The sequence below is a fragment of the Pinus tabuliformis genome, chromosome 1_1 (genome assembly GCF_031772625.1).
Source record: "Pinus tabuliformis cultivar Carrire ecotype Pingquan chromosome 1_1, CPIR1, whole genome shotgun sequence".
NCBI classification, from domain to species: Eukaryota; Viridiplantae; Streptophyta; class Pinopsida; order Pinales; family Pinaceae; genus Pinus; species Pinus tabuliformis.
The window spans coordinates 502,827,437-502,854,909 of NC_142297.1; positions in this window are offsets into that span (position 1 = coordinate 502,827,437).

Below are 27,473 nucleotides of genomic sequence, written 5' to 3' on the forward strand. Positions count from 1 at the left end.
GAACGGAGGTGTGTCTCGGGCAGAGGCGCCCGTGTGTGGCGACTTGGAGGCGCGCCCAAGTTGGGCAAACAACATGATCGTGCGATGAGGTGAACGAAGGGTTGGTGAGTCGTGCGGCGACCGTGCGGAGGTGCCGACGAGCTGGGAAACCGAGTTTGCCGAAGTTGAAAATTGGCTAAGTGTAAATTTTGGGTTTCTCAAGATTTAACTTGTACATTGTAAAAGTGAAGATCATATAATATATTGATTCGGGCAGACTCATAATCAGTGAGTTGCCCCTCCCTTTATACTGTTGTGCATTGCTCTTGTATAATTTTGTTGATAATGAATGTGTATGGGTATTCACTAGTATAAAGGAACACATTAATAATACTTGGTTGCGAAACACAAACTAAGTAGGAAAAGTGGAATGTTAGGCATAGTCTACAATCGTAAGTATTGGTGAAAAGAAAACGATTGGTAGTGCCGGACCTCGCTATAAGCGGTTGAAAGACTACCGCAGGTGTAGGGGCGTGACAGTTGGTATCAGAGCTAGTGAACTGAATCAAGGAGCTGATTCTACGAAGACCGAATACTTGGCAGGGAGTTCGAGTTTTGCAGGTAACAGGTGGAATATCAGAGTGATTCAGGTGAATGGTGAAATAGGTTTAGCAGAGGTGAAGCTTAATGCTTGGGCCACGTTGAACGACAAGGCATGGCAGGTTTGGAAGAATGCGAAGGGAAGCTCTTGCTTACCTTATACAAGTTGAAGTGGTTGAAAGAAGAGAATCCCTGGATTCGAAAGGAACTTGAAGTCTTGGAAAAGAATGTTGAAGACAAACTTCTTCAACTTGGTTGGACAATGGAGCAAGATGAAGTTGCAGATTGCGCTGACAAGGAAGAGGAAGCCGTGATGATTGAGGATGTTGCAGACATGACAATGATGGAGGATGAACTTGAGATTGATCAAGTTGGACCAGGATCGTGCAGTTTGCAGACATGGATGATGGATTAGGATACTCACATGGAGGAGCCTCATGATGATGTAAGTACTATTGATACTTGTGTTTCATTTGAGCATTTGGTAGATGGACTGTATGCAGGGAAGGGAAAAATCAGTTTGCCGATGCTAGGGAGGATCTTACCATGGATGACTAGGATGAGACCTTGTATGGAGAAGCAAGGATTGTTGATCGTTGTAGGAATTGTTGGGGTTGTTTGTGACCTTGTGATAGAAGGTACAAAGGCCCGTGACAAGGGAGGAACATGATGATCATTGCGGAGGATTGGGTCATGCTTTAGCCACATGGAGAATTGGCTAAGTGCCTGGCATGACTCATGGACAGATTGAAGGGCACACGTTTGAGGTATGATGATACTTGGGTGGACTTCTCATGGCCGAGACCAAGAGAAAATCTTGGTGGAACCTTTAGTGGGGAGCTATGATGGAAGGGACTCGTGATGATGATGATATGGTTGGGTGACCGAGTTCACTAGACCGAAGATTGCAGACTTGGATGAGGATGATCGATTGTTGTGATGGGTCTACTTGGTTGGACTACATGGGCAGCTTAGTCATGGACATCAGGTTGGAGACATGGAGCATGGCAGTCTTATGCAGGGACATTGTGCAGGAGCACTTGTAGAGGTGTCACTTATGGGCATCCAATGGGGAGTGCCAAGGTAGGGATGTTGTGCAGGTGGATTTGCTGATGTGACATGGAGACTTATTATTTATGATCTGATGGAGAGGTTGTGCACTTATGTACAACAAGGCCATGTACTTGGATGGAGTTGTGAGCAGACTATGGAGCATTCTTACTACATGGAGAGCTGAGGCATCTTGCAAAGACCTTTGGGCTGAGACTTGTATGCTTGCTAGAGTGATAGTTGGAGATGACTCATGGAGCTCATGATGACATGAGATTGTTGTGACTTGGGGATTTCATATATGGTGGACCTGGAGGATCTGATACATTGAGGAGCTGAGGTCAGAGACTTTGATGTAGGATGGGGTGCATACTTTCGAGTACATGTATGGGAATGGCTTGAAAGAGTGACTTGATGTGGAGGATTGATATGAGACACTTTGGAGTGATGGAGTTACAATGATGATGATGCCTTGGTGGCAACACTTGGGCATGGGTTGAGCCGAGACTTAACCACTTTGACACATGGGGGTTGATTGATCTATGATCATGGGCAGCACATGGATAGATGAGACAGGTGGATACTTGTTTCTATGGCAGACTTGAGGGATGGCACATTGCAGATATGATGAAGGTTGCTTCATGGACCTGGATGTGGCACATCGAGAGTCGAAGTTTGATGAGATGGTCTCTTCATATTGAGGAGGCACACATATGGATGATGATGTTGGGGTAGATGCGGCTGATTTCATGCAGCACATTGACACCAAACATCATGGACAGCATGTTGCGGATGAGATGAGGACTACTTCATGGACATGAGCATGGCTTATATGGAGATGGATTCTTGATCGAGTTGATGATGTGACAGGATGTTCTAAGAAACAACTGATGGTGGCATGAGGATGTGCATTCTCATGGTTTGAGCGTGACAGTTGGATTAGCTACCCAACTAGTTCAGACACGAGGGCTAGCAGTGTGCAGAGATGTGTTAGCGTTATGTTGGAGTATCATGGCAGCAGTTCACATGAGGACGACACATGATGAGGTCTACACGAGATGTTTCAGGAAGCATGTAGCTTACAATGGAAGGGCCAGCCTTCCACGATGGAGAGCAGCATGTGGAGATTGCGACGAGATGGTCGATGGTCATGGATTGAGATGGTCTCTGATGTATGACATACCGATGGGATGTATACCTTGGTATGGTGATCTTGGTGACGGATGGTTGCCAGGATGAGACATGATGGAGACAGTGGTTCTACATATGTTGCAGGGATGTTTGCAGTATGTGGAGGAGTTGACATCATAGATGAGACAGTTGTTGTTGATCTTGGTGGATGGTTACCAGGATGATATGTTGTCGAGGACGACAAAGACTTCAGGTGGAGGAGGATGTAACGACCTGCGGTTCCACCTAAAGTGCGACCGCGTTCGAGCGACGAGCGACCAGTTGGAACGATGAACGAACGAAGTGCGAAGCTGCGGTTTGAAAGATATGCGAGTTCTCTTGAAGTGCGACGATATAATGCGCATAAGGGAGGAGAGCTAGCATGTTTATAGGCGTGGTGGCATGCGTTATAACCTATGGAGGCTGAACTACAATGTAAGACAAGACGACGGTGCGTTGGGCGAGTTTGCAATGAAGTAGGGGTGTACAAAGTATGTTGGGCAAGTTGGTTGGGCAACCAGAGTTCGCTCCAACCTTGTGTATATATTGGGAGTGCGTAGATGGCATTTCAACAATCATCCAACGCATGACCATCTTCGCTCTAAGGAGTTAAGCGCAGATCTAAGTGTGCATTGCTAAGGAGAAGGCGCAGATTTGGATGCGCCCATTCTTGGGCTAGTTACACGGTGGAGACATGCTGAACTTGGTTGTGGGTGAAGGTGCGCCCGGTAGTTGGGTGGAAGGCGTGCACGAAGGTGTGTGGCGCCCGACAGTCGGTTGGGGCATACACGGGGGTGGCGCCCGATATGTGCGAAGGTGCCCGACGGTGAAACGGAGGAGCGCCCGTTTTGTGCAAGGACTTGGCGTGGGTGTCTTGGCGACTCGGGTGAGCGCCCGCCCAGCGTGCAAGTGTGCACGTTGACTTGGTGAAGTGTTGAGATTGTGAACGGAGGTGTGTCTCGGGCAGAGGCGCCCGTGTGTGGCGACTTGGAGGCGCGCCCAAGTTGGGCAAACAACACAATCGTGCGATGAGGTGAACGAAGGGTTGGTGAGTCATGCGGCGACCGTGCAGAGGTGTCGACGAGCTGGGCAACCGAGTTTGCCGAAGTTGAAAATTGGCTAAGTGTAAATTTGGGGTTTCCCAAGATTTAACTTGTACATTGTAAAAGTGAAGATTGTATAATATATTGATTCGGGCAGACTCATATTGCAGGGAGTTTCCCCTCCCTTTATACTGTTGTGCATTTCTCTTGTATAATGTTGTTGATAATAAATGTGTATGGGTATTCATTGGTATAAAGGAACACATTAATAATACTTGGTTGCGAAACACAAACTAAGTAGGAAAAGTGGAATGTTAGGCGTAGTCTACAATCGTAAGTATTGGTGAAAAGAAAACGATTGGTAGTGCCGCACCTCGCTATAAGTGGTTGAAAGACTACCGCAGGTGTAGGGGCGTGACACTCTTGGTCATGACAAAGATCCTCAACATCCTTCTCATCCAAAATTCCTGACACATTGTTGTTGTTGCTGCGACATATTCGGCTTTTGCTGTTGACAATGACACTATTGGCTGCTTCTTGGAGGCCCATGAAATGGCTCTGAAACCCAAATGAAAAACATATCCTAACGTGCTCTTTCTATCATCGACATGGCCTGCCCAATCATTGTCAGTGTAACCAACCAGCTTGAAATCACTTGTTGTCGTGTACAAAACGCCATACCGTTTTGTCCCATTGACATACCTTAGAATCATTTTCGCTGCTTGCCAATGTGTCTCCTTGGGTGTCGCCATGAACCTTGACACCAAATTTACTGCATACATTATATCCGGCCTAGTGGCAGTCAAATACATCAAGTTGCATATCATGCTTTTGTATAATGTCGGATTGACATTGTTGCTACAATCTTCTTTGTTCAACTTCAACCCTATGACAGTTGGAGTCGATGCGGACTTGTTGTTCTGCATTTTAAACCTCTCCAAAATTTCTGCCACATACTTTCCTTGAGAGATAAAAATGCCATTTTCTGTTTGCTTCACTTCTATGCTCAAAAAATATCTTAACAATCCCAAGTTAGTCATTTCAAATTCACTCTTCATGACTTCATTTCAAATTCACTCTTAAGAAGCACTTGCTTGGCTGTGCGAAATTATCTTATTATTTGTTGATGGCATTGCTTGTTGCCTGATTTGTTGTGCTTGAATTGGAGTAGAGGGAGTCACTGTTGAGGAATTACTTGCTACTGTTAATTCCTCTTTTTCCTCATGTGGTATGCATGATTTGACATTGATTGTCTTCTCTGAACTTCCATCCTATGCTTCGTCTTCTATGAACTGCACATCTCTGCTGATTATGAACTTCTTGGTTGATGGATTGTAGAGCTTGTATTCCTTGGATTCATCACTGTATCCAACAAATATACATTTCTCCCCCTTGTTGTCTAACTTCTTCCTTAACTCATCCAGGACATGTGCATATGCCACACATCCAAAAACTCTCATGTGAGTGACATTTTGCTTTCTTCCACTCCATGCCTCTTTAGAAACAATGTTCTGGACGCTTTTGATTGGACATCTATTCAAGATATATGTTGCACAAGCGACAACTTCAGCCTAATAGTCATTTGGAAAATGCTTTGCGTTCAACATACTCCTTGCCATTTCCATAATGGTCCCATTCTTCCTTTCTGCCACACCATTTTGCTGCGGTGTATATCTTGTTGTAAATTGCTTGTGAATTCCATGGTCCTTGCAAATCGAAGGAAGTCACTTGAGATGTATTCTCCACCTCTGTCAGTCTGAAGAACTTTGATGTAGTGTCCACTTTGCTTCTCAACAAGAGACTTGTATTGGCGAAAGTGCTCAAACACTTCACTTTTCTGTTTTAGGAGATAGACCCATGTCTTCCTTGTGTAGTCATCTATGAAGGTCAATACATAGTGGCTACCACCAATTGATGATGTTTGCATTGATCCACATAAATATGAGTGGACAATCTCCAAAGGTGTGTTTTCCCTCACTGACTTTCCTGCTGGAAATGTCTCTCTATGTTGCTTGCCCAAGATACATCTTTCACATATGTTGTCTGGTTTTTCTATGAGTAGTAAACCCTCCACCATGTCTTTCCTATGTAGCAAATTCAAACCTCCAAAGTTGAGATGTCCAAATCTCAAGTTCCATAGCTAGTTTTTATCTTTTACCTCTGCTTGAAAGTTTATTTGTGTGACAGCTGCCTCTTTTCTTCCATCTTCTTGTGAGTTCATAGATAGTTGTACTTGTGCACCTTCTTTCTGCAAATCTGATATTATTTTTAGTGGAAACATTCTATTGTTTGCCATCTGAACCTTTGTAATCCGCTGTGGCCTATCCAAAATTGTGCACACATCATTTTTGAAGAAGACATTGTAGCCTTTCTGCATGAGTTGTCCAACGCTCATGAGATTATGTTTCAGATCGGGGACAAAGTAAACCTCTGAGATGTATTTCTTCTCCCCTTTCTTTGTTAGGATATTAACTCTTCCTTTTCCCATAACAAAGACTTTGCTATCAGTCCCTAATGTCACTTTAGATTTCACACTTTCATCTAGATCAAAAAACATTTCTATGTTTCCTGACATGTGGTTGCTACACCTTGAATCTAGATACCATATATCACTCTGTTTTTCTTGTGCTACATTACAAGCTAAAAACATGCTATCATGATTCTGATTTTCTCTTGTGAAATTTACACTTGGTTTGTTACTAATATCATATTTCTTCTTTCTACATTCATTTGCATAATGACCATACTTCTTACAGTAATGACATTGAACTTGAGATTTATCATACCTCTGACCTTGTGCTTGATTTTGGCTTGCGCCTTGACTTGGATTTTGATTGCTACCTCTTCTATTTGAGCTTGAAGGGCTGCTTCTTCCACCTCTGTGTGGGCTTCTTCCTCTTCCTCTAGCATATGATCTTCCTCTGCCTCGACCTTGACCAAATGATATTTGTGTCTTGAAGGCATGCTCCATTGATGAGCTTGCTACTGTATTCAGTCTATGTTCATGAGAAATCAGTGATGCATTAAGCTCACTCACTGAGAACTGTGAGAGATCCTTTGTCTCTTCTATGGCCAAAACAATGGCCTCAAACCTTGCTAGCAAACTTCTCAAAACTTTCTCAACTATTCTTCTTTCCTCAAGTGTCTCACCATGAGACCTGATTTGAGTAACCAGCCCACTTACATGTGTAAAAAGCGAGTCTATATTCTCATACTCTTTCATACAAAGTGTTTCAAAATCTCTTCTCAACATTTGTAGCTTTGTTGTCTTGACTTTTTCCATGCCTTGGTACGCTGTCTAGAGGGTGTCCCATGCTTTCTTGGACTTCGTTGTTGTTGTAACCCTTGGGAAAATACTTTCATGAACTTCTTGGAAAATATAAAACAGGGCTTTTGAATCCTTCTTCCTGTTGTCCCTTAACAAATCTTTTTCTTGTTGAGATAAGGCATTATATGCTGCTGCATTTGCTGGTTCTTGAAAACCATTCTTCATCAAATCCCAAATGTTTTGAGAAGAAAACAGGTCTTCATTGTGATAGCCCAATAATCATAATTTTTGCCATTAAACTGAGGTATTTGAGGATTAGTCAAGCTTGTGCTTGATGTTGCCATTTCTGAGCATAAAAAAAACTTTCTACCTGCTGGTAAATATGCTAAAAACAATCTGCCTTCAAAACAATTCTTACTGCTAGTAAAAACACTTGTTTTTACACTAACAATATTTAACCCACTCTGATACCATGTTAGAAAAATTTAGGAAATTTAATTTTCGCGGAGGGGTAGAGAGCTATGACTCTGGTGAAGCTACTTTTGCGCAGCTAGCTTCGCGCACCGCGAAGCTAATTTCACGCAGCGACCTTCGCGCACTGCGAAGCTATTTCATAGACTTGGATTTTGCGGACCTGGATCTCGCAGAGCTATTTCAGAGACTTAATGAATAATATTCACTCATGCAAAAATAACAAAGTAGGTTTGGAGCAACACACTAAAACTTAGTATTGAGTTCTTAAACATGAAAATACATTTACATGAGACTGCGGCTCATTCACCAAGTAAAACAAAGGTTTTATAGTGATTTACACTTACGCGGAATAACACACAGTAAAACACAGTAACTGTTGTTTTCACGCGCCCACCAAAATTTGCTCCACCATTTTCTCCCCAGAGACTTGGGCTCTCTTTCTCTCTAACTCTCTTACTCTCTAACCTATCAAAATGAATTTTACATTCATATTTAACTCAACATACAATTTTACATTTAATTCATGACAGAGCAAAAATAATTAATATGATGTTGTTGTTGAGTGTGATCAGAATCGCGCAGGTGTTTCTGGAGTGTGGGCAATAGTCGTTGAATGAATGCTTGCCCATATCTATTTACCAAAGTACATTGATTGCTTTAAATTCCTTGCTGCGTTTTGGAATGGTTCACGCTGGCTTCAGTCCTTCCACCTTCAAACAGATACACAACCTGTAAAAATACCTCTGACAAGTATGGCTGCTGTCAAGTTGTTTATTGCGGTGATTGGGATTATTATTTCCAACGCAAACAAGGTGGATTATAGTGCCTTACTAAGAAATATTATCCACATGCATAACAACTCTTCACGATAATAATATGTGAAGCTATAATTCAATTTGATTGCTAAACTTGGGCATATTTGCAAGTCGTAGCAACTGATACATCAATAACAACAATGCCAATATGTGTCGTCTGTCAGATTGATAGCTCAAATAATTGACCTATTTGACCTCACACATTCGCTCATGTCCCTTAGATTCGTACTTTAGATTCTAGAATCGTTCATTAGATTTAAAATATTCAGAGAGTCCACAATCATCTCAGATTTCAAAATATCAAGGAATCCTCAATCATATATTCAAGGAATCCGCAATCATGTCAGATTTTGAAATATTAAAAAAAACTACAATCTATATCAAAAAGATATAAAATGCCTTTCTTCTTCCTTTGAAGCTACCTCTTTCTTTTAAGTTCTTCGTTGTAAGCTACTTCTTTCAAACTACTTTTTTTTAACCTAGCTAGTCCACTATGCTCTAGATTTTACTATTCCTAGAAATTAGGGCTAAGTGAGGAAGTCTTGAATTGCAATTTTATTTGCAATTTTTTTTTAATTTTACTTCTTACCCAAATGATCTTTCGAACCATGGTTCTTTTTTTTTTTTTAATTTTACTTCTTACCCAAATGATCTTTCGAACCATGGTTCTTAAACTCTTGGATTTGTTGTCTCTTTATTACTCTATGCCTAGGCTCCTAAAGAAATCTAAGCAAAATTTTCAACATTCTAGGCATTTGCTTTACTATGTTATTATCGTGTTGTTGGCAGTACATATAAGCGTTTGATTTATTGCTCGATTGGCTATTAAACATGTGGTTGACCAAAAAATAAAAAGTAAACTATAATGTTGACATTATAAAACAGAAAACATTTATGTTTATAAATATTTTAGTTTTATTTTTTCAAGTTTTGATTGGTTGATTCAATTTGGGTCTTATTTGACAATGATGCTTATGTACTATGTAATGCAGTTCGCTGATTAACAGGTTTGTACCATCCTCCCAACGTGGAAATAGCTTCATGGAAGAGCATTTAATGTTGGGGCATATGTGCATTAGGCCATGTCGACTACCATACTCATTCCCAAGAGGTGGACAACATTGTGCTCTTGTGCATTATTGTGTTCATTTAGTGTATCATACGAATTGCAGGTTGCTTGATGTGGCATGTACATTGGATGAGGTTCGACTTTAAGCAGCATTTAATGGATGGTTTAATGCAATTGCCGGATCCAACATGGAAGCCTCACATCATTCTTGGTTTGAGGGCTCAACGTCAAAACACTAATGGCGTTTGCCACCAATCTTGTAGAGAGACTTGCACATCCGCTAATGGAAATCATGGTAGCGACCACATACATACTTGTTTTTCCCATCAAGGGTATCGAAGTGTAATTGTGTGGGTTTTATTTGCTATTCTGTTGGTTGGCTAACTCAGTAACCATGGTTAAATTTGGTTATCATAATGGGGAAATAGGTGGAAACCCATGAGTCGTCTTCATGTGCAACTCCGAGTTTAGTTGATGCAACCAAATCTAATTGGTAGGAAGACCTACGTTGCAATTTATGGCTTTGGGAGCTTCATAACTGGTCATATTTTCCATTGGCTTGCAAATAAAAACATTTGTCGTAGTTGATGCAGTTGCTGGTAGTTTCCCTGCTTTGTTCAACTCTAAGATAACTAGCATTGATAAAATTTGGTGTGAAAAAAAGCGTTGTTAGTATTTGATGTGAAAAAAGTGTTGTTAGTGTTGTCTTTGAAGTTTTTGCAACGGTAAGATAACTAGCATTGATATAAATTTAGTGTAAAAATAGTGTTTTTATTCTTCAATGAAAGACATAAATATATGTAATTATGTTTTATTTTTGGATAGAGTACACATGTTAGTATGTGTTACACAATATTTTTTTATTTCTCATGTTCATTTTCCATACCATATCCCAAAGTGCCAAAAAATTGACTAATGTGCAGCATATCCATCACGATATACAGACCAAAACCTCTTTGAAGAATCAAAGAAAAAATGCCCTGAATCCATTCTGGAGAAGGTTGCCTAAAACCTTAATTTTTTCCATGAACGCATTTTGCTCCACTGCCTGTCCGTGTTGATGGCAGGTTGCTCAGTTGTACACTCACACTTCCAGCGTGAGTTTTCATAGGAAAACCTGCATTGAACCTCTTCTGGTAGGTTTTCCCAAACTGGAGGAGAAGCTTTGCTCACTAGAATCTTCGGGAACATCGGCTGGATATTAGTTGTTGTTGATATGGTCGAGCTCTCTCATTTGGGCCTTTTGATCTTATCATCATGGGCTTTCCCCTTGATATGTGTACCTTCCAGCCTCTTTTGTAGATCCCTAACTCCCTCTCCCTTTCTATAAATTCATTTCCTTCCATCCCCAAATGGTTAGTCATTGATTGATGCATCCCTATTATGAGATTATGCTTACATGCTACCCATTCTAACCTAGATAAGGAGTGCTTGAAGAGTCTTTTCTTGGACTTTGACATCCACCAAAAGTAGGTATCCAACATCAAGGCTTAGTTTGTATTCTTCCATTTTTAGCTTATTAATACATACATCTTATGTTCACTTTCCATAATTGTGTAAATTTTTATGCCATTAGCTTAATATTCCTTGATTTGTTAAGTAGTTTATATTTGATGTATGCCATATATGCTCCTGTACCTTGAATATTACTTTGATCTTCCTTTCAGGTACCTGGACGTGAAGAATAACTATGGAGTGAGGCCTGGAGCGAAAAATTCAAAGGCATCTCCAAGAATTGAGTGATTAGCATAAGAGTGAGGTAGGTTTCTCCTTCTCTCTGCATTTGTCGAACATAAGCTAGGAAAGTGTATGTTAGTTTGTTTAGTTTGTTACTAGGCCAACTCATTGGGCTAGAGGGATCGCCTCTGTCTGCAGAGGGGATTTTCCTTCATGACAAAATGGAAACTTCACTAGGGAATCTATAGCCTTTTCAATCTCTTTTTCGATCTGATCTCATGATTATTTTGACCGACCGTCAAGTTCTCAATTAGTTTGAGTCTGTATAGGTTTGCACAATCATTTATTTCTACCTTAGAGTGCGAAGTCTGGAGTGTTTGTGAAATCTTTTTTGTTTTTTCCATATTCCTTGCTCAGCGTGAGTTTTATCAGTGATAGTCGTGTTGGCAATGCCCTTTTTTACCTGTACAGTTGCGCTAGAAACCTTGTCTTCCACTCTTGACCTGCACTGAATACTGGCATGGGTTTTGCTATGAAAAGTAGCACTGACAGCACATGTTTTTGCTATGAAAAGTAGCGTTGATGACCCTATCAGCACGGGTTTTTCTATATAAATTAGCGTTGATCCTTGAATGTGAGAATTTTTAGGGTTTCTCTGTCAAAATCCAGTGTGTCTTGGCCCCTGAGGTCTTTTCCATCCTGTATACTTGGATTCATCGGTGGTTTTTATTGATTTTCTTGATTAATTTGTAAAATTTGTCTCATTGGCTTTGAAGTGAAATCCGATTGAGTTTTAGGGTTTCTAGTCAATTGGTCATTGCTTGCTGCTTGTTGGTGTATTGAGATGCTGGTTTTGTTGACTGATTGAATGTTTTTTTTGGGGAAATCATTGAAAACATCATTTTTCATTTGTTTTAGCTTGTCTTTCAAAATTTACTTTTTGTGAAAATGCATTAGATTAGTTGCATTGAAAAGTTATTTTTTGAGATTCATCATTGAAAATAGATCACATTTTTTAGTGATTGAAAGCTAAAGACTGTATTAGGTGCATCAAATCATTCAAAAAAACAAAAAACAAAAAATCATATAAGTGCATATTACTAAAAGTGAAAATCATTTTTACTTTTGGCATTGCACTTGGAAGACAAAAGTGAAAGTTAGTGAAAGGAATTTTGCTTGACGCATTATTGATTGAAATTTCTTCCTTTGATTATTCTAGCTTTCATTGAAACAAACAATTTTCATTTTCTCATATAGTTGCATTTTAAATTCAGGTGACATCGTTTGAGCCCAAAATTGAAACATAATTCAAGAACAATATTAAAATTTACTGAACTGACCTAAGGAGCATTTGGAACTTAAAGCAAACATTTAGAGGTCTAGGCTAGAGACATGTCCTGTCATCTATAAACCTAACTGTTGTCGCTAATTCCCTGCGTTGTCTCTCGGGGGTGAAATCTGTTCTAGTACGGAAGTATATAGGAGGTTCTCCATTACTTTGGGGTATATAAGAGGCACTCCAGTATGACAAATATATGGGAATGCTCTCACCGAACGGTTATGAATTAGGCAGTGTTAACACAGACTTGTGCTCCCTATACCGTCGCATATATATTGGGAGACCCCACTAGGTTGTTATCCTTTAGCCACTGGTAACTGAGTCAACCGCCTTGTAGACATGATACACCGAACACATCATTCAGGAATATTGGTCACCGTATGTTAAGTCCTTGGTTTCAGCTAAGGTGTATATTGTGGTTCACAAATACTTGGTAAATCCTCTTGCCAAGCTTACCCCTCTTTTATTTTATTTTGTTAATTTTTAAAATCAATTAATTGACTGCGGAACAACATCCTTCCTATGGAAATACTCCTTAGAAGATATTAGGTTGATAGTGATGGAAACATTTCTTTATTCTACTAGTCAAGGAAACCCCTCTGATGGAAATCCTAGTTATTTTCCTTCTTGTGGAAATATTAGTGCTCCCTATATGGCAATGGTGTCCCTTCTTGGATTGACCATTGGTCTGCCAGTTTGGTTATTTTCAACCTCAGTGATTCTGAGTGTCCAAACTGATTTTCAACTAAGTTATCCTCCACCTGAACAAAATCAACCTCATGTTGATCCTAAAGTTGACCCCTCACCTTCTTCACCTATTTCTTCACCTCATTCTTTCCCTTGGCTTGGTGAAAGTATGGATTTTAGTAACTAGGAAGCTAAGAAGAAGAAGAAGAGGATGAAGAAGAAGAAAAATAAGCAAGGGAGCAAGCAATCAACCATTGCTACGGATGTAACTGATGTAGAAAAATCTTCCAACCAGCCCCGAAAAGTAAACTTCTCTTGCATGTTATGTAAGGGTGACCACCTTCTTAGAAATTTTCTTGGTATTCCCAAGGTCTTAGAGGTGTGGTCCATGGGTTCACATCAACCTTTGTCATCAACCTCTGGAGATCATGCTGGTGATAAACCTTCAACTAGTAATAATAAGGGAAAATTCAAATTTCCCTGTAGGTTGTGTGAAGGTAATCATCCAATTCACCTTTGTCCTCTTCAAGATGAGGCTTCCAAAGAGTTGGAAAACCTTATAGCTTTCCAGCGTCATCTTTCAGTTGGTTATCAGAAGCTTTCCCCTGATCCTTCTCTAGTTGATTAAGTGATTGATCAAAATCCATCTTTGGTCAACCCCGCTCTCTTTGAAAGTGAGTCTCGTGAGTCCATTCTCGACCAACCATTGGTTGAGAAAACAATAGACTTGACTCCACCTTCAGTTAACCGTACCTTTCCGGTAGAGAGTGAACCTCATATTGCTCAAGTTCTTCTGGTTTCTTCAATTTCAAATGAATTGGAGGGAAATCCTCCCTTTCCTGAGGTGCATGACAGCAGTTCTCATGTTCCCATAGCACAAGAGGGAAGCTTTCACTTTCCTATGACACCCCCTCGAAGTAGTTTAGTCACTTCTTTTGATTGGAGTCAATTGGCAGGATATTGCCTTCCATCCTATGTGTCTTTCTAAATTATAGTTAAGGATTATAATATGGCCGCACCAAGCATAGCCATAGATGAAGATGCATTTGTTAGCATTATGTCCTCAACTACTTGGAAAGCTTTAGGTTCTCCTCAACTTATCCACGTCACCCAAAATTTGTTAGCTTTTAACAAAAGAACCAGTCAATTGTTACGGATCCTTCCTAAGTTACCTATTATTTTGGGAGGAAATATTATCTATATAGATGTGATGGTTGTCCAAGGCACTTTAGATTTTAATATTCTGCTTGGTTGTGACTATGTTTATGTCATGGGAGCTCTTGTCTCTTCTCTCTTTCATGTGATGTGCTTCTTGCATGAAGGAAAATTGTGATCATTGATCAGCTTACATTCATTGGTCCTAAATCAACCCTCAATCAACCATCATCCCTAAATGGTTCTTATATGCAGGCGGTATCACCCCCACTGTTATGCTCCTATACCAATAGGTGTCATATTTCATGATTGACTTGATGAGCTCTGTAATATGTTCATACCTTTTCTTGTTGTAAAGGTTTTTCATATTGTTAAAAAATCAAAAAATTTAAAAAATGTAAAGAGGGTATACCTTAAAAGAAAAATCAAAGGGTAAAGAGAATAAAATGGTCAAAAAATGAGAAGAAATGAACCCCAAACAAAAATAGACCAAGAAAGTGGAAAAGTCCAAATGCCACTACTATTTCAGTTTCTGTAATAAGTAATTGTGTGCAACTTGTTAATCTTATGCCACAATTGATGAAGAGTCAAATTGTTCAAACTTGGCTCTTTCATCTTTCAATTTCATGCTGTAGAGATAGAGAATAAAAATCTGACCAAACTGTTTAATCTTGGCAGATAAGTAGATAGGTAGAGTAAATAAAAAGGAGCTCAATAGTGTAATCTGAGCCTTTGGATGTAATAAGGTTAGACTTAGATAGATTTCCATATATAAAAGAAAAAGGGTGATAAGGGTTTGCCAGTGTAAGTGCACCCAAATAAAGAAGAAAAAATGTCGGGCTAAAGTAGGTAGTGTAGGTAGATGATGTTGCAGAATGATACTTGTGATGAAAAATGCTTCTAAATGTGTTGACCTTTACTTTTCTCACTAGTGCAAGGCATACATTACATTTGATGCAGTTCAAGCAAAACAAGGTTAAATCACTAATTTCCATTCACATTTTTCCCTAAAGATTTCACTAATTCCCCCTAAAAGTATTAAGGACTTTGAAAATCAAAGGGGCTCAGAGCATTTCTCTAACTTCTGGAGGGACCGGACCCTCGGTCCAATGATCTAAAAGCCTAAGTACTCAAAAATCATCCATCCATCATTCATTTCATTTCATAAAGTTTGCCTAAGTGGAAAAACCTATTTCACTTAGGAAATGCATAATATTCCTCATAAAAACCCTTTTTTCATTATGAGCCTAAGTTTAACTACAAAGTCAATTGTTTTTACACTTAGCACTTTCGTTTTATTTCATATTAACAGCTAACACCATTATTATATAAATCCCAAACATTTTAAAACCATTCTCGTAATATATAAATATATTAAAAATACCCAAATAATATATATCCCGCCTCGGTCGAATACGACCATATTCATAGTTTAAACAGGAATTAATAAGTTTATTCGAAACTTATTAAGAACCTTACCGCCACACTAAAGGGATTAATTAACCATCCGGGTTAATTAATAACCATTACCCTGACCAATCATAATGCGCCCGATACGATTAAATCTGCGTTAATTATATTGGGCCCGCTGCATAACTCCCCGCCATGTCCCACATCCGTCCACCGTTCGATCAAATCATTCCCATCCGACGGTCGACGGCGATATCGCGACCACCCTTCCCACCTCGCTTTAACTCGCGATCGCCCGGCGGTTTTCCGCCCGTACCAAAGCCACGCGTCGCCCATTCCATATGCTTGCTCGCCCTCCGTCTAAAACCGCCCAACTCCAAAAGCAGTGCGAGAAAACCACTTACCACCCTCCGCGTAATGACAAAGCGTCCCATCACGCTGATGTCATCTGCCCGATAAATGCCAAAAAGTCCCACCAAACTGAATTTTGTTAAATAAACGATAAAATGTCATTTTCACCATTATTCTTTGCACACTGTGCTCCATGCAAACTAACGTTCAGTCGACTGTCGGAGCATTCAGCCCGCCACCCAGCCAAGAAACTCTAGCGTCGTGCTCTGCAGTTCATCATTCAACCTGCAATTACACAGTTTACCTCCTTAATCTAGGTATTTATCCATTTTGCCCTGCAAACCTGCAATTTCAATTGTCCACTGAGAATTCTACCAGTGAAAACCAAAATTCAAGTTAAAGACAGTCTGTAATTACCATAAAAGACCCAAAACTATTGTTTAGTCCACTTTTTCCACATAAAGCCTGAATTCCAGTTTGAATACACAAGAACTAAATATGGAAACCCATGTAGATCTGAATGTCGCGCCCCTCAACGCTCCCCACAAAGACTTAGCTTATCTATCTCTGGCCGACAAAGATTTTCAGATAAAAGACTTATCTGGTGATATAAATCATCTTGAAGCCTTCTGCCAAGCCAGAGACAGTTATCTAAATAAATCTGACATTTTTGGACTGTGGGAGTCTAACCTTCCCATGTATTTTCTCCCCTTAGTTCATGTTTTCCCAGAGATAATTCATCATTGCTGTGCTAATTATGATCCCATCCATAGAGCTGTTATGTCCCCATCCCAAACTGTCCTTTTTCCCATAACTGCTAAATCCATCAATGAAATGATACAGTTCCACTCCACTCAGCCCCTTGCTCCTCTTTCCATGGGATATTTACTTGAAAAAGCATCTCAGTTGTCCAAATTAGAAGTGACTCGTATTGTTCAAACCTTCATGGATCCTCAACATCAGCCTAAAGGTCCACCTCCCTATCTGAAGGCTTTCTTCACTAAGACTGGAAAACTTATTCTTGATATGATATCCCTAATCATGGGATTTAACTCAAGTGAATTCGTTGATGATATCACCCTAGTTTTATTATCAATCTTTACTCCAGGACAACCTCCAGCTATCATATATGACTATGCCACTTTTATTACCAACAAAATCCATGAACAATTCCTGAATTTGGATAGGGAAGGAGTTTTCAAATTTATATGCCATCTTTTGTTATATCATCAGCCAGACAGCTTTCCTTTCCCCATCAGGGAATTGGACTCAAAAGGAAATCGAAGGTCTGTGATTTTTTGGAGTTCAATCTTTCATCATACCTATGAGTCCCCTTACAACTATAATGAGTTCATTGACTTATTTGTGCATCCAGCAACCAGTCTGTTAATAGGAGTTTCCCCTCCTAGGATCTCTGGTGACATGAAAAAAATTCTTCAGTTTTCTAAGCAGTACAGGATAGGTGACTAGTACCTATACAAAAATCACACAGAAATCAGAATGTATGGGTGTGAACTTTGCCATTTCAAGTTACCTAAATATGTGCCCATGAGATTATTTGCACTAGAATATTTTAGACAGATCATAAATGCAGACTTAGTCTATTTTTGTAGCACAAAGAAAAAGGCTTAGCTGAGAATCAAGAACCAGTTAGGTCCTTTTGTTATCAATTCTAGGGAGGCATGGCAAGAAGCTGAAAATATTTTAGAAGAACACCTTAGATTGAAGAAAAGCTTTTAGTGGGTGCCATATGACCCAAATAGTTTCATATGTGACAAAAGGACAAAAAACAGGCTATCAGTTTATATACATCATAGGATCCCAGAAATTGAACAGTTTGCAAATCAGGATGAATGGGTAGAAGGGACCCTAATAGAAGAGATTAGTGAGCAGGAAAAAATGGAAAATGCAATGAAAGATCTTGAGAAAACTCTTGACCTGGATTCTTTTGGGCAGGTATTTTTCAAGCTATCTCAAGGGCCAGAAAAGGGGACATCCATTGCTGGAACTTCTCAACAGCCTCCACAAGAAGTCAACATACCAGCCACAGAAAAATCTAAAGGTAAGGAAGTAGAGACTACAGAACAACCCACAATGACAGATCAGCGTGGAAAGTCCAAAGAACAGGGTCAAGTACCAACTCCTCCATCTCAAACTAAAGCAGCAGAAACTCCAGTTTTGCAAACTCCTCTGAATGAGGAAAGAGGCAAAAAGAGGGACAGGGAAACCACTACTCTTGTGAGTGGACCCATGGAATAGCCTGGTACTAAAAGACAAAGACTGAACCCTTTTTCAGAGGAGGAAATTAGTGAAAAAACTGTAGATAGTCATAGATAAGAAAGAGCAGTGAGCTAGCAAACTTCTCCATTGGGAGAAACATCTCTTAGCTCACAGAGGCAAGAGCTAGAAAAGCAACACAGTGCAGAAGTATCCTCCACCAGGCCACAGAGGAAAGAAACTTCAGATATCAAGAAGACATTCATAGAAATAAAAGCCAAGAATGATCCAGTAAGACTGCAAATTTACAATCAGTATTTGAAAATGGCCCCTACAAACCAGCAGAGATTGATGTCAGCTTATGACATTCAAGAGGGCAAGATGATAATGAGCTATTTCAAGCCAAAGGTGCAACATCCTCAGTCATTAGCAGACTATATCAGGACAAATCTAGAAGTCTTGGCAAAGGATATTAATCCTTTGGATCAGATTGAACTTCACAAGCAAACTGGAGAAATGGTTTATTCCACTTTAACTAGTAAAGCATTGATGGCTCATAGACTACAAAATTCCTTGGATAATACTACTGCCCAGCTAGACTTGGAGAAAGCCTCCTCTTTGGCCAAGGATAACAGAATAAAATCATTGGAAGAGATCATCATTGGATTGGGACATGATCCCAAAGATGTAAAAGGTGTAGAAGCATTAATCAAGAAAAAAGAAGAAGATATCGCCGCCTTGAGGAAGCAGCTAAAGCTGCCTCCCTCAAGGCATCCACAAACTGTTGAGGTTATTAAGCAGAAATCTGAAGAAGACATGATGGATCTCATCTTGAAATTAAATGAAATATTGAATGACACAGAGCAGGCCTTAGAAAAAGTATAGAAGGACAAGCAGGGAGAGTCAACCTCTCAGCCTCCTGATGTAATTCCCACAGTCTCAACAGCAGTCCCTTCTACACTTGGAACAACATTAGCTCCAAATTTCCCAGCAGCCACAACAGAGGTGATTACAGGTACATCAACAACAGCAACAGGCAGCAGTACTAATATGAGCACTGAAGCATTGATAAAGGCCATGGAAGAACTGAGATTACAAGTCGCAGAATTGAAACAAGTAAGAGAGCAATTGGGGAAGATAGAAATAAATTATGATAAATCCAAAATAAGTGTTGTAGAAAAGACAAGGGAGATTAAAGCTTTAGAGAGTAAAGTTAAAACTTTAGAACAAGAGCTCACTTTTGACAAGCACCTGGCAGAGATTAAGAAAATCCTTTGGGCCAACATCATTCAATCTATAAATGATGTGTGGCCATCTATCCAAGTGATTTATGAACAGATTGATTTAGTGAAAGTAGCACATGTAGAAATCCAAAGGACAAGAGCTTTGTTAGGACAGATGCCTGAACAAGCCAACAGGCTTATACATCTTTTGAATAACAAAACTAGGGAACAATTGGAAAAACTTGGCATCCTAGACAGAACAGAAACCATTCTGGAAATCAAAAGGGTGCTAACCAAGAGGACTTTAATGCAGAACCTAGAGAGAAGATGCCAAGATATGCAGGTGGAAATCAATTCTTTCATGGAGAAGTTTACCATTTTGCAGGATAAAGGGCTACCAAGTCCTTTAGTGATTAATGACAGGTTAATGAAGCACATTGATTATGTAGACAAATTGAATAAGTATGCTGGTAGTCAAGCGAGTTTATCAACAAGTGCATCAGGAATAAAAGCACTCCCCACAAGTCGAGTTCTCTATGACAACTTGGAGAACTTTTTCTATATTGAGCATGAGGTAAAACACTTGTTCCAAATCCAGCCTAATTTTTTCAGATATACAGAGACTGATGAAACTTTGAAGAAGCTTCAGAAGCACAAATTGCCAGAGAAAAAATGGTGGGAATACATGTTAGAAATTTTGTAAATTTACTCTTGGTAAAATGTAAATTTTTGGTTTTCACCATAGCAAGATGAACAAAGATGAAAAGGGGTCAAACAGGTCGAAGTGTATCAGAATAGGTGAAAAGTATTGGTCAAAACAGGGCAGCCAACACAAACTTACTAAAGAGGATAGTAGTAAGTCAAATAAAAGGACCTGCCTACAGCACATTCAGTGAGAATAGGAACAACACAACAGTAGTTCACTTCCCTCCTATCTTCGAGACTAAGTGTCTCTATTTTTCTGTAAAAATAATTAGTCATCACTAGAATATATCTCACTCTGTTATGAGATATTTTTGTAAAGATTTTTTGTATAAATACCCTCTCAATTGGAGTATTGAGGGTGGATTCTTAGACATTGCTGTAACATTGACTATTTTGGAATAAAGTGTTGTTTGGACCAACTTTGTGGCTTGCTGAATGAAGAATTGGAGCTAAGGACTTTTCTCAGAATTCTTGAATCAAACACCGGATCAATAAGTCATCTATACCTTGTGTTTTAAAGTTTTCCTTGTTTAGAATATCATTTATGTCTCACATTTGAATGATAAACGAAAACGAATAACTCAGAATATGCTTAATTGCACTCTGTTTTCAATCGTTATTATTCTCAATGTTTTCTTCTGAACTAGTATAAACAATGAATTCTTAATTGCTCTTGTTTCCTAGTCTATTCTTAATCATTTAGTAAAGAATTCTTAATTGCTCTTTATTGATGGCTAGTCATATTCTGCTCTATTAAAGTATGTTAAAGGATTCTTAGTTGCCCTTTAACCCTTTAAGTCCATCCCATTTTTAAGTTTCTAATTGTTCCCTATTTGACTACCTTGCTCTGTTAAACCATCCTTTGTGAAGAAACCAAGTTCAACTAAGCCATTTTCTTTGACTCCATCAGCCCAATGGACTAAGCTACTCAGTCTTACCCCTTTGCTATTGAATCTCACCACCCAAATTCAAACAAAACTCCCAAACTTCATAACTAGCCTAATATCATTAAAAAACAAAGCTAAATCATAAAGAGAGAGCCCTCTCTTAGTACAGATTGGCTAAAATCTGTACTTAAAAGTTGGTTTGTGGTTACCTCGGACCCCTTTCGTCTTCTAAACAACTTCAAGGCAAATTTGAGTGATAACACCCACCATAGGTTAATTACGTGGCCACCTGTTCCATGCCCACATCTACTGATGATCTAGTAGGTGATGTAATACGCCATGTACTGGGGGCATTGGAGCCTGATTTTTCCATTGCATCCCTGGACATGTATCCCTTGCAGAGTGTTGTTCTCCCATCTTATGAGAACTTCTTGGAAGCCACGGAATATTTTGGTATGTGATCAAGAGCTTGGAGTAGAGTTCCTTGTCTTGTGTCAAGCTCGTTAAAAAAATGAAACAAGGGCCATAAGAATAGTTCTTTTACTATGTCAACCTCATTAAAAAATAAAATAGGTCCCTATGAGCATGGTTCCTTTACCTATGTCAAGCTCGTAAAAAATGAAAGAAGATGTCATGAGCATGGTTCTTTTCCTGTGTCAAGATCATTAAAAAATGGAACAAATCCCCTTCCAATTTGAGTCTTTGATTAGATCTCGTAAAATCTCGATTGAGACTTTCACTTGATCTCGTAAGTAAACCTTCATTCCATCCACCTATTAGTAACCAGTAGTCTACTTAGGTGAATGAAATGAAGCTTGGGGCTCATGTACCTCGAAATGAGTCATTATGCTGGGGGCATGCAAACTTATCTCAAGCATAGTTTATCTTCATTTAAATTTTGTGTAAAAATGAAACAAAATCCAAACATAGTTTCCCATGTCTCAACCTTGTGAAAAAATGAAACCATCTTCAAGTATGCTCAAGCATAGCTTCTCATGTTTCAAGCTTGTGTAAAAATGAAACCATTCCCACTTTCCCTTTCGTGATTTCCATCTTTATCAGCCTGTTTTTGCTGGATGAGACTTCATTTTTTCCTTTCCATCATCACCATCTCTTTGGCTGATCATACACTTTCACTTGGTTGTTTTACCCTTGCTTGAGGAACATCTGCGATGAATGGTATTATTAGCTAGCCTCTTGAACTTGACATGTTTTGAGTAGTTCCATCATGACCGGAACTAGTTTCTATCCTTTTATACCACGCGTTCCTCCAGGAGGAGTCCTCTTTTAGCTCTTTTCAGACTCTAAAATTATGAAAATATTGTCGAGCACTTGTCTTTTTGAACTCGTAAAAATAAATGAAATGGTGTCTACTCAGTATAAGTTTAACCCTTTTCCGGACTGAGATAGACTATTGTACAAAAAAGGAATACCTTAGTTGAACATGGCTAAGAGGTTCTCTTGGATATTGTTTTCTACCTTTTCGGGTTCAAGAGACGATTTACGAAAAAGGCCCTTTGGAGTTTTCTTTTCCGCTTCTTTTTCAGACTCTCTAAACATGGAAAAGATGTTGCATTTCACCTCCATCGGACTCGTAAAACATAAATTACGCAAGACTTGTCACCATGACGAGACCAAGTTTATCCTTCCTAGGGCTCGTAAAACTTACTAGGATGGATTCATCTGAAGGATGAACTTATATGGCAATCATATGCTATCCCCTTCAAGATTGCGATAAAAAATATATGGGGTGCTCGCCAGAAATGGTGGGGGAAAAAGTGAAAGCGATCATCTCTTGTATTCCTGTAAAGGTAGCATGTCGTTCCTGAACATGACACTCATCTGTTACTCATGTCAGGTTTAGGACATCCTCACCTAGTCACTTCCCTTCCCGAGTTTGAGAAATCCATTTTTCCTCTCATTTGATTATATCATTTTGTCATCATGACCTATGATCCTATGTTGAGTCAAATGTTATCAAACTCCAGAGTCGTGTCGTTGATATGTTCAAGAGAAGTCCAATCTACAATTATTTACCCCTTATACATTGTCTGACTTTCTGCCTCAATCTTGGATCACACTTATCTACTCTACTATATCCTTTTGTTTCATGTCGATGGTGTGGGATTTATTATGTCCCTCCTTCGACGGATCACTTCTTGTTGACTTTAGCTCATTATCTAGGAAGATTATCTAAAAGGTCCCTTTCAATGCCTTAGAGATTGCATTCCTCAATAGCAAGTTCTTCACATTTGACAACAGGTTTACATCATCTACCTTCGGTCAGATGATTCTACGAGTGTTCGACTTCAACTTCACTCATCATAGTCATGGATTGTGCTGATAGTACCTTGAGAACCATTGTCATTATTGGTGGTTTCTTTCATGCCTATTAACAGTTTACATCATTGATCGAAAATCAGCTGGTTTTCTATCATGCTCTACTTCGACACATCTATTCACATGTTACAATTCGTACATTGATCAAGTCGAGACAGAGCGCAAGACCCTATATTTTGTCTGATAAATTCCAGGTTGCATGGAGTTATGAGTCATTCATGATTGTACACATGTTTCCTCTAGATGGATGGATGTGACCATACCGTGGATCCATATTCATGATCCTTTTTATTCGAATGACTGCGACCATACTGAGGATCCATAAACATGATCCATTTTGTTCGGATGGTTGCGTCCATACAATAGATTCATGTAATATTACATTCTTATTCATGTATAATTAGGCATGATCATCAGAGATGTCAGATATGTATATGTATTTGTATATGCTTGATTCACAGGTCTCCCGATGGTGTTGTTCTCGTCCTTGCACTAACTTGTAAAACATCTCAGCCATCACTCTATTATGCCTTCATGCTTTAGGGGGCATCTATTACACAGTATTTTTTGAGATTTATGAAATAGATGATGATGCTATAAGAATGAAAATTTTTGTCCAAAGTTTAAATGGAGATGTAAGGCCGTGGTTTAGAGCTCTTCCTACAAATTCCATAGCTGACCCAGAGGCCCTTTACCAAACATTTCTTAACAGATGGGAGAAGAAGAAAGATCCGCTGCACATTATATCTGAGTATGACACTATCAAAAGAGGCCCACAAGACGCTGTCTTAGACTATTGTGCTAGATTCAACAATGTTTACAATGCTATTCCACAAAACCTTAGACCTCCACCTGATCTAGCTTTATACAAATTTCCTGATGGATTTGATTCTGACATGGCATATCAATTGAGGGAAAGAGCCCCTCAAACCTTAGCAGACATGCAAAATATAACTGTTAGTGTGGAGGCAAACCTGATTGCCAAATGAAACAGAGCAAGAGCTGAGAGAAGAACTATTTTCAAAGATGAAACTTCAGTTTCTGAGCAATATATGGATGAATCTCCCCATCTATTGTATGAATATAATTGCTTTTCTTCTTTCAGTTGTCTGCCCAAATATCATCAATATGATGAAGATTATGCGCCTCAAATCCAAATTAACCTTGCAGAGGAATCATAAGCTATTTTGGGAGAAGGCAGAGTTCAAGTTCAGCAGCCTGAACCCAGTGATCAGCTTGCTCATTTCAGCTATGAAGAGAAGGAGGAAAATGCAGAAAATTTTGAAACCAGCGAAGGAACTTTGCCATTTTGTTTCGAATATTTTCAGTTTATTAGGAAGAATTATCATGCAGTTAATAATCAAGTGTCAGCGTGCTTTGATACCGACCATCTAGAGGAGAGTCAAATCCCTGCTTATGATGCATCACCTCTAGTCTTGCAGCCCCAAAATGCCACTAAATGTCAGATTTCGGAAGGAGACTTGGAAGCAGCAACATGTGATCAAGAGGTCCCAGTTGTTTCCCTGCCGCTCTGTTTTGAATCAGCTGAACTATTTAAAGAAGGGGAGGAGCAGCCTGTGCAAATCAGTCAAGTGCCATCTGAGCCTGTTTGTAATGAATTGCAAGTATCATTCCAGGTTCTGTATAATCCATCTGCTGACAGGTTGAGTGATGGAGGAAATCAGAATTCTTCTCCATTAGCAGGCTGTAATGGTCAATATCAAGATGCTGGTGATTTCCCAATTCAAAGGCATGATAGTCATCCTAAACCTTTGTACAGTTGTTTATTTCAGCTCAGCAATAATGTATATATGTTGCAGGACCCTTTTGTACAGTTTTTAGATTCAGCAAAGGAGATCAGGACTTCCCTTATCTTCTCAAGGATTAACAAAGCTATATCAGATTGCAAGATCTCCATTTCAAGCACCAGCAAGCACAAGCAGCAAAGCTCATTGATGTTTATAATACTTAAGTGGCTGCATTGGCTGTTTCATTTCACCTAACAACGAAGAAAGTGCTTATTAGAGTAGGTAGGTAGGATTTCAGTTTTTTGTTTGGATAGCAAGCTTGCTGCAGTTGAAGCCCGAAGTGAAGGCCCTAAGCTCTTCAAGTCTGCTGTCATGTGCAAAAATAAAGCAACCAGCAAAGGGAAGTTTTCAGTTTACAACAAAGATTCGAAAATAAGGCCATCTGACCTGCTGTTCTTGACTTTTCACAAGGAAAAGCCATCCCCAAGTGGAGCCACTATTAGCCTCCTATTCCAATAGGTGTCATTTTTCATGATTGACAGTGGAAGTGCCAAAAATGTTCATCTTTTCCATGCTGCAAAAGTTCCATTTTTTAAGGATTTCTCAGTTAAGGGAAGGCCAAACAGCTTAATCTTGGCTTCCCTAGGTTTAAATTGCTTGTTGTAGAGATAGAGAATAAAGATCTATCCAAACTATTTAATCTTGGTAGATTTGTAGATAGGTAGAGAAGCAAGGGTGCTCAACAGCTTAATCTGAGCCCCTGGCAGAAATAAGGGTAGAGTTAGATAGGAGGACAGCCAAAAGAAAAGTTGAAAAGCTGGGTTTGCTAGTTCAAGTGCACCCAAACCAAAAAGAAGAGAAAATGCTAGGTAAGTAGGCTGGGTAGGTAGTTTTGTGGTGGCAAAATGATGAATTGTGATCCATTTCATGTTTTCAAGTGTTATATCTACTCAAATCACAATTGCAAGGCAGTTTTCCTTTGAAGCAGCTCAAGCGAGGCATGTCCAACTTCCCCTTCTTCCTTGTCCCCAAATCATTCACTAACTTCCCCTAAAGAGGTCAAGATCTGCTTGACATTTCTTAATTTCATCATTTTTCATATCATTTGCCTAAGTAAAGATCTGCTTTACTTAGGAGTGCTCATATTCCTTCTATAAGTCCTATTTCCCTTTTGTAGCCTAAGATTTCTATACTTAGCGCTTTCTTCACCAATTTCATATTAATTTCTAACTTATTATATAAATCCCTTCTTATTTTCCCTTCCCCTACTAAAAATATGATAAGAATCCCTCTATATACATATCCCCTCCCTTTGGTTGAAAAATAACCATAAATATCCCTTGGGAATTACTAAGTTTATTTGAAACTTAGTAAGAACCCTCATCTTGCCTCTCAAACCATCTTCCAAATGCATTAGGACTCATTCCTATGCATAAAATCCCTTCCAAAATATAAAATCCCTCCTTTTTATGCTTTGGACCCCTTCCAAAAGCATTAGCAACCCTCCTTTTATGTTATCGGACCCTTTCGATCATACAAAAGCCCCCTTTCATTATAAAAACCCTCCTCCGATTGGAATTCCCCCCCTCCGACGCGATATCGCTGTCGGAGGTGGCAGCAGTGATGGCCCTTTATAAATATATGCCCCTTCCCCTTGCTCCGAAGCGATATCGCTATCGCACCCGAAAGCGATATCGCTATCGCCAAGTATTCTTACCGCAATTGCCCCTTTTATCCCATATCTCTGCCTTTATCGTTAATCCATGATTATCGCAAAATCCATGGTTTATCGTTAAAACCACATTTCTCACAAAAAACACACGTTTTTCCGCTATTTTATCGCATCGCCCCATTATACATATCGCAACCGTCCATCGCCCCCGCCCAGATCAACGGCTTAGATCATTTCGGCGATCGCCCCATTTCGGCGATCGCATTTATATAAAGTCCCGCCCCCATGTCCTCGCCGATAGCGAAGCGCCGATTTAATCCCAGCCGCCCATTCGGGCCCTCAGATCAACAGCCCATATTTAGTTGCAGCTCCATATATAGCTCCGACTGGCCAGAGCCGAAATACTATAAAGTGCGGCATATAAAGATTTCGGGTCCGAAAGGAGCCTTTGTACAGCCAAGTGGGAGGGCTCCGATATTCCGGAGCCGAAATGCTATGGAGTGAAGTTTAATGTGTTTCGGGTTCGAAAGGAGTTGGTACTGTACGCTCCGTTTCCGGATCTGAAAAATTATGAAGAGTAGTGTTAAAGGGATT